The sequence below is a fragment of the Giraffa tippelskirchi genome, chromosome 12 (genome assembly GCF_054371585.1).
Source record: "Giraffa tippelskirchi isolate mGirTip1 chromosome 12, T2T-mGirTip1v1.2.pri, whole genome shotgun sequence".
NCBI lineage: Eukaryota > Metazoa > Chordata > Mammalia > Artiodactyla > Giraffidae > Giraffa > Giraffa tippelskirchi.
Window position 1 is genome coordinate 1,234,444 of NC_137286.1, and position 16,699 is coordinate 1,251,142.

General features: G+C 65.0%; 1 protein-coding gene across 5 annotated transcripts in view; it reads right to left on the reverse strand.

Annotated features, from left to right (window-relative positions):
* The window catches only part of INF2 (inverted formin 2), a 28,091-nt gene extending 21,535 nt beyond the window's left edge, over positions 1 to 6,556 (reverse strand). For 3 of the 5 annotated variants that reach the window (XR_014071422.1, XM_081550805.1, XM_081550803.1), the window contains exon 1: positions 6,371 to 6,556. The gene's annotated coding sequence lies outside the window, so the exon portion shown is untranslated. The remainder of the gene's footprint in view (positions 1 to 6,370) is intronic. The other 2 variants (XM_081550802.1, XM_081550804.1) reach the window with 1 other exon arrangement.
* Between the last annotated feature and the right edge of the window lie 10,143 nt (positions 6,557 to 16,699).

Genomic DNA, 16,699 nt, shown 5'->3' on the forward strand with positions numbered 1-16,699 from the left:
GTTCCGCAGTCCCTGTTGGTGAGGGGGTGCAGGGTGAGGGGTCTGGGGCCAGGGCAGGGATGAGGTCTAAGGAAGGCACCTTTGAGGGTGAGCGGCTGCTCGCGGCTGGGGAGACAGCTTGGGGCAGCCCTGCCGGCATCAGCGCTGAGCTGGGGTGCTTCTGGGCCCAGAGCCAGCAAGGCTGGGGGGGGCGCACGGAGTGAGCTTGTCTCCCCCCGGGTGGGCGGTACACCGGCAGGAGCGGGGTTCCGGAACTGGGAGGCAGGGGCTGCCACACAATATTTTTAGCTCCTACAAAACCAAAATTTTTCCACTGCTTGGCAACTCTTGGATTACATTCCTGGCAGCTCCCTGGAGCTCAGGGGCAACCCAGGCCCTGCCCGGTGGGAGGGGGAGCTGAGGCTGCCCTGCTATGACCCCGTCTCCCCCTTTCCAGAATCTCGACTTCTCTGTGTCATCTTCACCAGGCCCCGAGCCCTCTGGGGATCTCAACTGACCTGTGTGGGTCACCCGCTTTGGGCTCGTCCCAGGCAGGGCGTCCTGCAGACAGGGGGCCTTGGGGAAGTGACTGAGTGTCCGCCCACCGCCCACCCATCCCTGGGCACAGTGCATAGGGCCTCGGGCACGCAGGGTCCTACAGTTCCCTGGCCCATCTCCTGTCCACAGCCCTCCTGCCCACCGCCACCTGCGTCTCCAGGATGGGGTGCGAGGCCTCTGCCTCCCGAGCCTCACTGCGCGTGAGGAAGCCGGCCGGCCACCACAGCACCCGGCAGCAGGACAGAGGGGCCGGGGAGGCGGGTGGGCACCAGGACATCCAGGGCAGCGCCGGGCTACGAAACAGATGACAGCCAGGAGGCCAGCTGCACCGTGTGGGATTCCAACCACACGGAATGGGGTGTGTCACACAGGACACACGCAGACTCTGCGAGAGGCTGCATCCAGGGGGACTAAGGTCATTTCACAACGAGAAACGCAGCCTGCAAGCACAGTGACAGAGGGGACCCGCGGCATCTCACAGGGAGAAAGGGAGCCTGCAAGCACAGTGACAGAGGGGACCCGCGGCATCTCACAGGGAGAACAGGGCTCCGAGCAGGTCTGTCCCCAGCTCGGTCACCAGGGGTGAAAGGGCAGAGCCAGGAGCCAGGTCTCTTGCGCTGTGAGTGGAGAAGGATCGGGGCCCCGGTGGGCAGCGCCGAGAGCAGGGGGCCACCAGCAGTCAGGGGAGCCAGGCCGGGGCTCGGTTCCTGGTGCCCCAGGACCTGGGTCAGGTTGGGGTGATGACAGACACAGACCTCCATGGACCCCACCCTCCTCGTTAGGAGCAGCAGTTGGTGGGGGCCCCACAGGGCACCCCTGGGAGGGGACTGACTCGAAAGGAAACACTCGCCACTGAAGGCAGTGGGTGTTGCCGCCCCTGAGCTGGGCGCACTGGGAGGAGGGTCCACCCTGAGCTGGGCGCTGCGGGTGTTGGGTTTCAGGGAATGGGCTTGAGGGGATCTGGGAGTCCCCCACCCCCAGGATGAGCCGGCTCGGGTTTGGGTGCAGGGAGAGAACAGGAAGGGTGGAGGCAACCATACCAGGAAGCCCAGCTTTCGCTTCCACCTGCCCCACGGGCTCGCCTTCCGCTGTCACCCCCTCTCCAGGCTCAGTGCTCCAGGTGCACAGCAAGCCGGGCTAACGGGGAGCACCCAGAGGCCTGGCCACCTCTGCCAGTCTCGGGTTCTGGTCGAGCTTCCGGGGGGCCTGAGGCTGGAAGGGCAGGGAGCGGCTCAGGGGCGGGCGGGGAGCGGCTCAGGGGCTGACGGGGACAGTGGTCACCACCGCCACCCCCTATCGCCGAGTCAGCTGGGGCGCTCGAGGGAAGTGATGTGTGCAGGCCTGCGGTTAGAAGGTGAGAGGGTGAGGAACTTGGTGGCGCCCCGAGGGGCAAGGTGTCTGGCCACAGCATCCACCTTCAGGCTCTGCTGGGCCACACGCAGACCGGGGGCTCACCGCCAGCATCCCCTCTGCCTGGGTTCTCTCCCTGAAGAGCAGACACAGCTTAGAGCAGGAAGCCTCGGGTCCCTCCCCTGGCCCCTGAGGCCAGCAGGAAAGGCGGCTCACAGCAGGGAGGATCCACGGAGTTGGGTAAAGGAGGGGATAGGCCAGCTGCAGTCACTGACCACCCTGTGCTTGTCTTGGGGTTGGACATGAAGGCCACCCACATCCTTCCCCAGGGGTCCCCCCACCCGCAGCCCTGTCTGTCCTGTGTCCCTGGTCCAGGCTGCCTGCCCAGAGGAGGGAGAACAAAGCAGCAGACTGGGGTGGGGGGAGGGCCCAGCCTGCAGAGCCTGGCACCACCAGGGGTTGTGGCCAGAGCCCGGGGGCAGGGGACAGCTCAGGTTCCAGCTGAGACCAGCTTCTGCAGCAGACCAGCCATGTCCCTTGGGCATGGACCTCAGGAGCTCCTGGGACCTGACTCCTGGCTTCACCCAGGGATAAGCACATTGATGCCACCTCTGCCCCCCTAATCTGCCAACAGATCCGTGGATGCCATCTGCAAAGCAGGCCCGCCACTGCCAGAAAGCACAGGGGCCCACTGCCCACTGACACCTCTTCAGCTGGGTCACTGGGTGACACTGAGCTGGAGAGGTAACTGCCTCCTCGGCCCCGACTCGGCGTTCCTGGGCCTCCCGACCCACGCGGCCGGCGCCAGCAGCCCGACCGGACCGGGCGAGCAGGATCCTGAGTGTCGGGCATGAGATGCTGCACGCTGTTCCTTGCCAGGCACTGAGGAGCCAGGCCCATCCTGGACTTGGTTTCCTCATCCGTAAAATGGCCAGGATATTGTTCAGGAACCTGAGCTGGCTGAGCTGTTACTGCCTGCACAGGGCCGGGCCTGCCTGACCAGCGAGGCCCCTCCCGGTCAGCTCCCCCTCCTCTCAGGTGACCTCCCGGGTCCTGGCCGTCCGTCCATCACCGCCGCCACCGCCGCTCCCCGCAGGCAGCCCCTTCACCCCTCAGCCCCGTCTGGACGGCCTAGTCCTGCCCCTGGGGAATAAATAGCCTGGATGCACAGGGGCGGGGTGGGGGGCATGGGTGTCCCCAGAGTGGGCAGCAGCTGATCTGGACCCCGGGCTGGTGTTCTCAGGCCATTCACGCTCGTGCACATGGGGCGGCAGACCCAGGCGGGAAAGGGGGACGGCCAGTGCCCCCCACCCCCTCCGGGGCCGGGTAAGGAGCAGATGTCTGCTTCCTGGCTGCAGTGTGCGGGCGGCCGTGTGGAGCTGTGCGTGAGCAGAAACGGGGATGTTGGTAGAGGCACATGGGTGAAGAGAGGCAGGCTCCACACTGAGGCCGCATCCCAGGGTCCCAGAGGACGTGGCACCAGCCCATTCGGGGAGACTGGGGCCCCCTTACCCAGCTGGGCAGGGCCCACGCTAGTGTCCACGCCCAGACCCACTGGCATCGGCAAGGATCAAGGGCAAGCTCGGGGACGGAGCAGTGCCTGCCCCAGTAGCGGGGTCTGCTGGGACAGCATGTGTACGCGGGTGTGGGGGGGGACCAGCACTGTCTGGGAGGGGCGAGGGGCTGGGCTGGCCTCTGCCGACAGCAGCTCAGTGCAGACTCCGAGGAGCTCCGGGAAAGCACCACCCAGGGCTGTTCATGCGGCCAGAGATGAACGGCCCTCTCCATCTCCCCAACCCACAGCGCACAGCGCTCACCTTTGATGCTAGGTCTCAGTGGCACCATCTGCAGAATGGGTGCAAAACGCACTCTCCCACACCTCCCCAAGCCCGTTTTCAGTCTGGCCTCCCATCTAAGGAGGGCTCCGCTAGATGGCCCCGGTCGAGCGGGCCTCCCAGGAGCGCAGGCCGCACAGCCCCTCCTGGTGGTCTGCCTTCCCTGTCGGGTGGGCCCAGGCACAGTGTCGTGGGAGCAGGTAGTTTTCTGGTGCACCCTCCCAACCTCCTCCCCATCCCTTCCCCATCAGGCCCCAGGATGCTCTGATGGGGACTCAGCTCGAGAAGTGGGGGGGCTAGAGGGTGCAGTGCCAGCCCTGAGCAGGGGCACCTGGGCGGGGCCCTCAGGAGCTGCAGCTGGAAAGAGCAAGAGTGAGGGAGGGGTGGGGAGGAGGGGGGCTGAAGGAAAGCGGCCTCACCCTTGCCCTTGGCCCCTCAGTCCTCAGATAGCTCAGGGGGGGCCCTCCACCCGTGATTGCTCCCCCCACTCAAAGGGGGGTGCTCTGAGGGTGGGTCAGCACCTGCCCCCCACTGCAGGCCCAGGGGCAGGGGGTGCTGCTCGGCCAGGACAAAGCTCCCCCAACTCCCAGAGCGTCGGTACCGGGACCCTGAGGCGGCTGCACCCACGTGTCTGCCGTTCCTGTGGGGACTGTGGGGGTGACGAGGGGCAGCGGGACAGCCTGGCCTCCAGGTCCTGGCTCCCCGGAGCTGGCCACTTCTCCTCTCCCACTCGGGGCAGTGCCTTCCCCATGCCCAGTGTGGTGAACACCACGCTCCAGCCTCTGTAGAGGCTGGTGCACACAGTAGGGGTTTTATTGGCACCTCTTTCCGGGACGGCGGCTCTGATCCTGTCAACCAACCACACTCAGTCTCCTCTTCCGTGAAACAGGACCAACCCTCACCCGGGGGCGTGACAGCCAGCGTGAGTGGGGACGTTCAGGCCAGCTCACCCACTCCTCTCCTCCATTCATTCGGCCCACAGACCCTCGGACCGCGGCGGGGACTTCACCTCTGGGCTCCCCCTCTGGCCGCCCTCACAAGCCAGGGGTTTGAGCCCACCTCTGGGCACACCGCTGCCCGGGCCCAGGCCAGGCCAGCTAGTCATGCCTGCACGCAGGGCCATGCCCGCCTCACCGGCCCGTCTCCATCCCTCCCTCCCGCCACCGTCACAAACCAGCTCACTTCTCCAACCCGGGAGACGACTGCACTTTGACGAAAGGCACACGGAGTCTATTCAGGGCACAGCTTCCCGGCCTGGTTTAAGGGGGAGGTGTGTGCAATTAGCTCCGACAGCCCGTCAGCACCTCCACACAGCGGGGGCCTCACCTGGCGGTTAACTCTCTGCCACGAAGGAGCAGAGCCTTCGGGGGACCGGCCACCTGCGTGGGTCACGGGAGGGCAGCCCCACCGGTCACCTGGGTTCACGCCAGCGCCCCCTCCACCCGCACCTGCCCTGATGACCTGGCAGCTCCGGGCTGGGCACTAGCAGCTCCTGGGAGTGGCCTGGGCAGTGGCTGGGAGGGGCCGACGGTACGAACCGGGCTTTGAGCAGAAAGTTGGTGCTGGGCTGGAGAGGGGTGGGAACGGTGTGAGGTCTCAGACTCCAGACTGGGACCCAAGGCCCTCGCAGCGGCTGCAGGAAGCCCGCAGCACCCACGCCACCCGCCCCCGCCCTGAGCAGCAACACCAGGGAATCTAGGGCTTTGCCCCGGGTCCCCGACTCCTCCACTGCTGAGCGACGGAGGAGGTCCAGGCCTGAGCCACCGTCCCCACTCTGCAGGTGAAGATAGGGAAACTGAGGCCCAAGAAGGCCAGAGTCCTGCTGGCCTGCAGTCCCACTGCCAGAGAGAGAAGGGGGAAGGGCCGGTGGGGAGGGGACTTCCCAGCTCCGGATCCTGCATGGGTGTGCCCGACCTCTGGCCTTGTTCCTGATTCCTGGCTGGGGCAAAGGCTTGGCCATCACAGGGCCTCTGACTCCTAGTGTGTCCGACTCGGGAGGGGCAGCCTGGGGCCCTGGGCCACAGAGCCTCAGGGGCCAGGCAGGCACGCTCAGAGGTAGGGGTGGGGCGCAGATTCCCTCCCGAGGTTGTGGTCACTCCCCAGGTTCTTCCCCAGGAAAGGGGTCCTGGGGTGGGGCTGGAGGAGCAGGGGCCAGACTGCCAGCCCCACTCTGGAGGACCGAGGGCAGGGACTGGGGCTCACTCCCCCAAGGCCTGCCTCAGGGGTGCCCAAGCCCCCTGCGCCCACCTGCTCCCCGGCAGCTACAGACCCAGCAGCTCAGCCGGGGCCGCAGGCCACCGCGTGCCCTGTGTCACCGGGGAGGCGGACGCGAAAATGAAGTTTATTTTCCCAACTGTGGCTGATTCATGGTCAGGATGTGGCAGCCGCAAGGCGGGGAAAACCTGCCGGCGGCGGCCCTCCACTCGCCGGGGCCGGCAGTCTGGGGCGGGGCGCGAGCCGACGGGGCCGGGGCGCCGCGGGATCCCCGCCCGGGAGCCGGGACCCAGCCGCCCTGAGCCGCGGGGCTGCGGGCCGCCATCCGGGGTGCACACGCCGCTACCCCAACTCCGCTCCCCAGCCGCAAGCGCCCCACGGCCCCGACTCAGTTTCCCCGCGGCTCCTGGCCGGCCCAGAGGGCGCGGACTTACCGGACACGGACGGCGGCCGAGTGCGGGGATGGGCTCGGGCTTCGGTCGGGGTCGGATGAGGGGGCCGCGGGCTGCCGGCCCACCTTGCGGCTCCGCACGGCTCGGGTTCAGGCTGGGGCTCGGGCTCCGAGGGGCGCGGGAGGAAGAGGAGGCGCCGCCCAGCCCCGCCCAGCCCCGCCCGCTGGCGGCCACGTGGGGAGCAGGCGCGGGCCCGGGGCGGAGTCTACTGGGAGGTGGTCCCTGGAGAGGCCCCGCCCACCGCTGCCCCCGAGGCGGGGGCGCCCAGGGACTCGCCCCAAGCCCATAAATACTCGCGCCACCTCCGCCAGGGCTCGGTCTGTTCCCGGCCCTCCCAGTTTCGCGCCTGCCGGGCGGGGGTGGCGCTGGGGCTGGGACACACGGAGAGGGGAGTGGGGGTCCCGGGACAGCTCTGGAAGTGGACCCCCGCCTCAGCCCTCTCTGTCCGCCCCCCTCCCAGGGCTCCGCTGCTCCGCCCCCTCCCACAGACCTCCTGCAGGCCCACCTCGCCCTGGCAGCGCGCCACGTAACCGGCTCACCGGCTGAGGCTTCCTGTCAAAGCCTGGTGGCAGGTGGGCTGGCCTCCCGGGCCGTGCTCGCTGAACCCCTCGTAGGAGCCCCCTTGGGCCAGTTGACCCCGCGAACTGACGCCTGGGGTCCCCTCATGGCAGCTTAGTCTTCCTGATCTTCTGGAATCCAGAGCGTCCCCATCAGTGGGGCCAGCCCAGGACCTGGTCCCTGGTCCCTGCTCCCCAGCAAAGGTGCGGTCTGAGTGGTCTCTGGGCCTGGACGCCGCGGGCTGCAGGCAGCAGGCCTGAGTGCTGCGCCCTCTTTCTGTCCTGCCTCATCACTCCTACAGACTGGGGGGGGTGCCCACTTCATCAAGAGGCCCCCCACCCCTCCGTATGGCCCAGCAGGAGGCCAACCCTTGGGGAAGGGGCAGGCGTGGCTTGAGGAGGTGGGCAGGCCTGCCTTCAGCCCCAGGTCTGGTGGGGCAGACACCACCCTGCCCGCAGGGGCCCGCACTGGCAGTGCCTGACCCCAGGGTCAGGCAGGACCTGACCTGAGCTGCTGAGCTGTGGTTTCCTCATCTGTTGAAGACATGGACAATTCGGCCTAAAGGTTACCGGGCGAGATGAGCACAGTGGGTGAACCATCTCCACTGATGGCTTTGGCTTGCCAAATCTCCCCTGAGACCTGCCGCCTTTGCACCCTGGGGGAGTGGGGCTGGGGGCTGAGGGCTCACAGCAGGTGGGCGGCTGGGGGCAGACCCTTCAGACCGGGGTCCAGGTGGCTTCACAGCCTTGCTCCGTCTTCTCCCCCAGGCCAAGCACACACCCTGGGGTGCCCAGCGCGCCCCTTCGGGGACGGGGCTGAGACTGGCACATGCAGCCCCTGAAGTCTCCTTGGCTCAGCCCCAGTGTGGGAGCAGCTTCTGGCAACAGGCCAGTGTGGCATGAGTGCCGGGCCTGCCAGGTGAGCCACCAAGGAAAGTGCGCTGGCTCCTGGACACCCTCCAGCCGGGGACCTGTGCGCGTAGTAGCCGCCTGCGCTGGGACTGCCGTTCTTGGAATGCGCAAGTCCTAGCTCTGTGGACATGCCTCTGCCTGGAAGGCTGGTTGGCACCCCCGCCCGGCACCCTGGCCCTCTCCTCGACCTCTGAAAGCTTTCCTACTTCCCCTGAGCCGGGTTTCAGGCCTCTCCATGCTCCCGGGATCCAGCAGTTGGCCTCTCCTGGGGGAGAGGGTGGGGGGGGTGGCACTGTTCGCTGACTCATCGGCATCCCAGCCTGGCGCCTGGCTGTAGCCGGTTGTGGTCAGTGGGTGTGTTTGTGGATCCAGAGGATGGAGGAGGGCAGGGGAGGAAGGTGGGGAGTGACCTTCCACCTTCAGGCTGGGCTGGGGAGGGTGACCCGGCTGTGAGAGCAGCACTGGGGGGGGGTCCCCGCCCCGCCCCAGATCCCCAACTCTTACCCACCTGGGGTGGGGAGAAGGGAGAGTCCTGAATCTCCCTCTCAGAGGCTGAAGAGGGAAGCCTGGCATTGGCTGGGAATCTGCGGTTCGGCCACCAAGTCATCCACTCATTACGCCCATCCACTTATCCATCCTTCCATCCATCCATCCGTCCACTCATCCATCCAGGACTAGGTCTTCCTGGTGAGCAAGAACAGTGGGACCCAGCTCTGCTACAGAGCGGCCGTGGCACCCTGGGCAGCCGTTCTGCCTCTGGTCCTGCTGATCGGGGCCTGACCGCTCTGGTCATCTCCAGAAAGGTCATCTCTGGTGGGGCAGCGGCTGGGGCTCTGGTCCTGGATCCGCTCCTGCCCCTACCTCTGCCTCAGCCCCTTTCCTCTGTAGCCTGGCAGCTCCGGCTCCTGTAACCTCAACAGCCTCTCATGGCAGGAGGTGGACATCCTCTCATGCGGGAGGATGGACCAGGGCCCATCCCTGGTCTGGGGAGGGAAGGGGGACCCCGGTGGGTCCGTGGGCCGGGTGGCCAGTCAGAGGCTCTGCTAGGCCTCTTCCTTTGCAGGTCACTCACACACTCAGGAGATTTTCATCATTTGCTGATTCTGCATTTGGGAACTCGCTTACTTGCTAAAATCTATTTGTAACCCTAAAATCAATACTTGTCTCGCGATCATTTGCTGATACGCGTAGACCAGCAGAAGTTCTGAGTCCCAAGATGAGGTCAGAAGGAGCCACTCTGGGCTTTCTTGTTCAATCTCACGCTGCAAACACAGCCAGTTTAGCGCTGAGTCTTCCACGTTTTTGTGCTTTTGGAGGGAGATGGTCCTGTCTCAAGTGGCCCTAGCCTAGCCCTAAATGCATCCAGTGTCCCTAAGTCTCCTGTGTCTCTAAGTGCAGGAAGGCTGGGCGTGCTTCACAGAGAAAACACGTGTGTTTGAAGAGTTTCCTGTCCATGTGAGTTTCAGGGCAGCTGCCTCGGGTTCAGTGCTTATGAACCAGCAATACAATATGTACCAAATGCAGTGTCTTTGAACAGTAACAAACACAGAACTAAGTTATGTATTGATTGGCTGTTATTTCAGCCTCGAGTCTGAGGACTCTGACTCTGGGATCCCTCAGGGTGATGGCTCAGTTCTCGCTAGTTCAGTGTTTGTGGTGACTCTACAGACCAGACCCGCAGTCCTTGCTGCTGGCTTTGGCCACTGGGCTGCATTTTTCAGAGACGCAGGGCCAAGCCCGGGCCCCACGGGTCTCTTATCCCCGCCCACCTGCCTCACTGCAGCCACCTCTCGCACCTCCAGCCTCCAGGCCCCTCCCCGCTGCAGCCCCCTGCTCGGCCCAGAATAGCTGGCTCCATTTGGCTCCCAGCCATCCTTGAATTAGGCTCTGAGCCTCTCCTCCGGTGGAAGAGAATCCGCTGGCATCTGAGCTTTCCCGTGCAGAAAGAGTTTATAGATCTCAGGCGGGCGGGGAGCGGGGGGTGAGTGGGCGGAAGAAGGGGCTCCTGTGGCCCCTCCGCGCCCCCAGAGGCGCTCTGCTCCCCGAAGGCCCCTGGACACGTCTCTGCCCCGGCCCCTCCTGGCCCACCCCCTTGGGGTCCCCTGCCCCTCCTGGCCCCACCCCTGGGGGGGTCTCCGCCCCTCCTGCCCACCCCGTTGGGGTCCCGCCCCTCCTGACCCCATCCCCTTAGGGTCTCCTGCCCCTCCCGGCCCACCCCCTTGGGGTCCCCTGCCCCTCCTGGCCCCACCCCCTTGGGGGTCCCGCCCCTCCCGGCCCCATCCCCTTAGGGTCTCCTGCCCCTCCCGGCCCCATCCCCTTAGGGTCTCCTGCCCCTCCTGGCCCCACCCCTGGGGGGGGTCTCCGCCCCTCCTGCCCACCCCGTTGGGGTCCCGCCCCTCCTGCCCACCCCGTTGGGGTCCTGCCCCTCCCGGCCCACCCCCTTGGGGGTCCCCTGCCCCTCCTGGCCCCACCCCTGGGGGGGTCTCCGCCCCTCCTGCCCACCCCGTTGGGGTCCCGCCCCTCCTGCCCACCCCGTTGGGGTCCCGCCCCTCCTGGCCCCACCCCCTTAGGGTCTCCTGCCCCTCCCGGCCCACCCCCTTGGGGGTTTCACCCCTCCTGGCCCCACCCCCTTAGGGTCTCCTGCCCCTCCCGGCCCACCCCCTTGGGGGTCCCGCCCCTCCTGGCCCCACCCCCTTGGGGGTCCCCGTCCCCTCTTGGCCCACCCCTTGCTCAGCCTCTTCCTGACCCCACCGGAACTCTCGTTTTTTTCCTCCAGAGCAATGGGAAGATTTAAGGGTTAAAAATAACCCCAAACCCAAGTATGATCCTCTGACACCCGCCTCTCCTGGCTGCTCATTGCCTGGTCTAAGGCTCTGCTGTCTTTCCCACACCTCTGCACGACCGACACTGCCCCGCCCCCCAGGCCCAGGGAACTCCCTCAAGGACACCTCTGCGAGGGTTCTCCGACTGCAGTCCTCCTCACCCTGGAAGGATCGCTGTGCTCCCCTCTCCCAGGAACCGTGGACCTCAGCCCTCAGTGCCCAGTCCTGCGGGGCAGCCATCGGGCTCCCTGACTGGACTGTGAGCTCCCGTCAGAGAGTGGCTGCGGCTCAGGGTGCCAGCAGCCCCGGAGTGTCCAGGGTGTGGGAGTGGGAGGTAGGAGTGAGCTACAGCCGGCTCCCCACCCCCAGCTCTGCGCTCTCTGCCTCTGTGGGGCTCCCACTTGGCCTGCAGCTCCGAACCTGCCGGGCTCTCTGTGCCTGCACGCCCTTCCTCCCCCTTGAGCTCGGCACCCACCCCTGCTCCCTGTGGTCGCCCGGGGGGCACACCAGTTCTTATCATCCATCAGTTCCTGATTGCCTGGGCCATATTTTTGAGATTAACTAGAAATCAAGCTCTAACTTGATGAGCTGCGCGGGGGCCGGGACTGAGCCCCACGGCTGGCAGTTCTCAGGGACAGCGGACTGCGGCTTGAGCGCCCTGGGGCGGGAGGATCCGTGCACTTGAGGGGGCGAACCTCACAGCACGCGGGGTGCTGGGTGCTAAGCCAGGCCCTAAGCTCAGCACTCTTACAGTGAGTCCTACCCCGAGTCTTACCCCGACCCTGTCCAGACCACACCAGGGGAGACAGCCAGAACCACAGCTGGCACTGCAGAGGCGAGGGACAGCCACGGCGCAACGCTTTCCCTTGATGGCTATCAGGGGATGTTCTTTTTTAACTTTTCGCATTTTAAATTGGATGAATTTCTTTATTGAACACTGAACACATTACTTAAGATCCAGATTCACCAGGCTGTATGGGGGGAGGGCAGTAGCGAGACGCCCCCTCCCTGCTTTAGCTTCTGGGGAGCTCTGACCCCCGTGCTACTTCTTCCCATCTGTGGGTCCCCCACCACTCAGTGCCCCCCTTCCCAGGCCCGCACCCCTCAAGGCACAGCTCCGTTTGCTCATTTGCTCCTGGGCCCGGCATGAGGTGCTGGGTGATGGGCAGGTAGCTGGGTGTGGGTTGGCGGGCACGTGGGTGGTGAGCCCAGAAAGACCCCACCTCACTGCCTCTGGTTCCTCCTCCACGGCTGGGCTGTGGTCCCTCCAGCCGCAGCTCGCCCCGGGGTGAGCTGTGTGTGTGCGTGTGTGTAAGCTTTCCCCAGAAGAGGGACGCAGGGCTCTAGGAACGGGCAGCGGTGTGGTTCAGCCCTGGCCAAGGTCCCTACTGACCCCAGCTAACAGAGCCTGGGCCTTTCTGGTCCCCCCCCACCACTACCACGTGTTGGCAGTGAAGTGGCCATGTCCTCCTGCAGCCGCTGACTCAGGCCCACGTCATCTGGAAGAGCAGCTGAGGGGGGAGGGGAGTGGCAGACGGGTAGGCACGGCGTGGGCTGGGGGCCTGCAGGGCCTGAGGGCTGGGCCCCGGGCAGCCAGGGTGTGCCGCCCATGGGCCGAATTCCAGGCTCTGGGCCTGTCCCGGCCTGTTGGAAGCCAGGCACACTGCTGTAAATGGTGGGCAGTGTGGCCCAGTGGTCCAGTTTAGGAGCCGTGTAGCCGGCCCAGGCCCAGATCCTGTTTCTGCTGCTGGTAAGCTGCTGGCCTTGGCTGCTGGGAGCCCGGCCCCCCGCCCCTGTCGAGGGGGAAGGCGGTGCCTCTCGGCTGGGTGCGGTCTCTGCCTTGCTTCCATCTCATCCACGCGGTTTCCTCTGTGAGCTCTTCCATGCATTGTTGGGCCCTGTCTCTACTAGTAAACTTTGTGTCTGCATTCACAGTTTCTGCCTCTGTGATCAATGCATCTTTTTGGTTTTTTTACTGGGAACAAAGATCCAGGGAAAAATAGCTTCTAGCCTCTAGCCCTTGCTTGTCTGGTGGCTGCGATTCCTGGTGTTCATCCAGGATTCCCAGGTTCAATTCCTGGGCAGGGGATTAAGATCTCACTTCACACCACCGCCCACCGCTGCCTGGTGGAGATCAGAATCAGGGCGGAGATCGTGCAGGGTAAGAAGATGTGGGGGCGGGAAGGATTCGAAGGGGCTGTCGACTGGAAAATTATTCACAGCCTGAGAGTCGAGAGTTATGTCTTATTCGGTGGGAATCTTTAGGATTTCAAGTCTGAGAGGCAGCATCTCAAGTGACCCTGAGTGAACTCTAAGCGGGTGAGGGGAGGAGCCAGGTTACCTAGAAGTTTTGCAAGACGGTAGGTAGTCTGAATGTCAAAAGATGATTGTTAATTAAAGAAACCCGTATAATCCAAGTTAAAGAATTTAGTGCTTTACTGTGTATGGGAACATGCAAGAGTCTGGGCTCACTGCAATCATTCCTTTGATCTGCACCTCAGAGGTCTGGGGCCGGGTTCCTGGGTTTTCTTTTCCTGAGTTTCCCCAGAGCTCATGAGCTCACAGCGCGGCTGCAGACCCTGGTGATTGTGTCACCCTTTGTTTACAGACATGGTGGGAAATATTCCATTTCTCAAGGTTTGAGCAGGGACGGGGTGGGGGACCCTGACTTCTGGCATGAAAGATCCCTGTGGGGCAGGGCCAGGCGAGGCTGTAATGGGGGGCCACGCAGGCAGATCTGGTGGGGGCTAGAAAGGCGTACACGTGTAGGAGAGTGCTGGGAGGTCAGCTTTCACTCTAGTGGGGGAGAAGTGGCACCGCCTGGTGTTGGGAAAACCTGGATGAGAGTGAGGGGGGAAACTCAAGTGTCCAGCAGTGAAGGCGGCCAGGCCTCATGGTGTTTGCTGGTGTTGAAGTCAGCTTGCCTGTGGGAACAGCTGGCAATTTACAAAGGCTGGGGACGCTCGAGAGCCTGCTTCAGCCACAGTGCTGCCTTCCTTTGGGGCCTCCGGCCCTGTTCAGCCCATGACTGTCTAGAGAAAGGCCCCTTGGGGTGGCCGGCTCTCTCACGGGTCTCGGGCTTAAAACCATCAGAGTGACAGAGACACGCCAGGCCGGGGACCCTGAGAGCTCGGTATCTCGCTGGCTCTCTCTGGGTGACTCAGCGTGGCCTGGCTTCGTGGTTCACCTCACTGATGGATGTGGGCCAGCACCCAGGGCCCCAGAAAGTGAAGCAGGCATCCAGGTGGGCAGATGAGACCAGGAGGCTAGCCCTAGCTGGCAGGGCCCTGAGTGCTGGATGCAGGCACCTGCAGAGACTCGCCTCCTTCGCCTTCGCGTGGCTCTGCCAGCAGCTGTCACCTGTTGACCAATGGGGTTCCTGATGCTAAGAGTGCGCTCACAGCCACGGAGAGCAGGTGCCGTGGCCGGGCTTGGAGCCCATAGCCCGGGTCCTCCTGCCAACACCAGCTTCAACTTGAGGTGGGCATCTCCCACCCTGGGGAGGACCACGCCCCTCTCTGCATCCCTCTCTCCCTTCCCCTGCACACCTTCACATTCTTACCCCACCCACTTCCTCCCAGAGGCTGGGTTGGGACTTAGGGGTGGGGTCTGGTTGTCCTCAACCTACAGATGCAGAAGTTGAGGCTGAAGTGGAGAGCAGCCCAGTCAGGGAGGCCTGGGAGGGACCGCAGGACCGTGCTGGAGAGGCCCAGTGGGCGGACGAAGGCCTCTGGGGCAGCTCTCAGGGGGCTCTTGGGGACCCAGCAGACACATGAGCGTTGGTGTCCCTGGTTGGGAGGTGACCCTCAGGTCAGGTGCTGAGCCCTCCCAGAGGAGGCGTTACCTGGCTGAATGGGTCTGGGTCCTGGGCACAAGCACAGATGGGGGACAAGCGAGGACGTTGGGTGGAGGGAAACGCGTGGTCCTGTTTGGGGCCAAGGTCTGCTGCTCTGGGCAGGGCGAGCTACCCTCCTCGTGGCCCACTGTCAGCTAGGGCTGGAGGGGCAGGGATGAGGGTGGAGCTCCGGAAGAGGCCTTCCAACCACAGAATTCTGTTTTCAGGGTGTGCTTGCGTGTGTGCATGCATGTGTGCATGCGTGTGTACATGTGTGCGCCCGTGTCCAGGCCAGGCGGGGGAGGAGGGGTGAGCTGGCAGGCGTCTCAGCGGTGGTCCAGAGGAGGTTCCAGTCTCCCCCCAAGAGTGCCCTTAGAGGCTTCCAGGGGCAGGGCGTGGTGGGGGGCGGGGACGCTGTCCTGAACTCTGTGTCCTCGGTGGGGATTCCTGGGTGACCTGAGCGCCTCCGGCCCACATTCTCCTGGGAGGAGGCCGGCCTGTCCGCTTTCCACGGGGGCGGCAGCGGCGTTCCCCATGGACCCCTGCCCTTCACACCTGCTGCGTCTGGAGACTTCTCTAGTCCTCCTCAACCCGCGCTCCCTCAGCCCCGCCCCTTTCTCTCCAAGCCCCGCCCCCTTTCTTTCCTCAGCCCCGCCCTTTCTCCCCTCAACCCCGCCCTCCACTCACCCCGCCCTCCACTCAGCCCCATCCCGGGAGAACGGAGCTCGGTCCGGGACCTGGTCCCGCCCCTTCGCTGCCCCACCCCACCCCTCCCCCACTGCGGACACCTGGGGGGCCCGGAACAGGCCAGTCTCCCTGCCACCTGGGCGTGGGGAGGTGGTACCAACCGGGGGCGGGGGAGGGCTCTGCAGGGTCAGCGCAGACTGGGGACCGGCAGCCTCCCGCTCCCCCTGCCCAGGCCTGGGATGGGGGTCTTGGCGGAAGTTTCCCAGCTCCTCTGCCCTGCGAGCCCCAGGTGGAGCTGGGGGACCCTGGGAGCGCTGGGCCCCTGCTGGGGGAGGGGGAGGGCAGGCCGCTGTGTGGGGCTGAGGAGGCAGCTGCGTCTGAGTCATGCTCCGGAAAACGGGGGAGGCCGCTCCCACCGCCATCTGTCTCCTTGGGAAGAGATGGGCGGAGGGCCTCAGGCCCTTCTTCCCTGCCTGGCCCTGGGGTCGCTGCAGGCTCTTTCCAACGCCGCTCTGCCTCAGCCCCGCGAGGGACCCCACAAGTCAGCACGGAGGGGCGTCTGATACTCAGCCAGCAAACCCAGGCCACACCAGGGGCTCCAGCCAGGGGACTTTTCAGGGATTCCCTCAGCCCGGCTCAGGGACCCCAGAGCCCGCAGGGCTCTCCTGAGTCCAGCCCAGCACAGGCATGCCCTGCCCCCAGCCGTGACCGCTGGCCTCTGTCCCCAGGCTGGGAAACCTCGGCTCAGAGCCTTTGAGCAGCCCCCAACCTCCCATGCAGCTCATCCCTGAGACCATCAGCCTATGAGTGGGGAGACCCTGCAGCCCTCCTCTGGCCTCTGCGTCAGCCCCTTCCCTGGGCCCGGGTGGGGGGTGGAGGGGACCCCCTTTATGGCTGCCCCCCCCCGTTTCCCCCCTCTCCCGTCCCCCTCCATTAGACTGCACTGCTTTCCCACCCTTCTGGAATTATGGAAAATTCCCTTTGTCATGTTATGTGTGGGGCGGGGGTGGGGCAACTGAGGTGCAGGAGGAGAAGGGGCTCCCAGACCCCCGGTCTCTCTGCAAGTCTCTCCCCGCTGCAAAAGTGGGAGCTGGGCTGGGCTAGTGGGTTCTAAGGCGTGGGAATGAGGCACAGGTTCAGCAGTGCCTTTTGTCCAATGGAGGTTGTACAGGCACTGGCAACTAGGGGCTGAGCTTCTCCCCCCCCTGGGCCATGCGCCTTCTTGAGCAAGCACAGGTAGGGGGCTCTTCCTGGATACACTCACCTTTCTGGGCTTCGGGGGACTGGCCGAGCAGAGGATGGTCAGGGCGATCCTTGCTGCACCTCACTTGGGTCAGAGGCAGTGGGAAGCCACTAGAAGGCAGAAATGGTGCTCTGGACCCTCAAGGCAGCTGAGGGACCCAGGGACCCAAAGGCCCCAGGGACTGTGTGTGGTTCTTGTCCAGGGATGCAGAAATAGTCAAGAGCCTTTTGGTTGCCTGGGTCAGAACCCCAACCT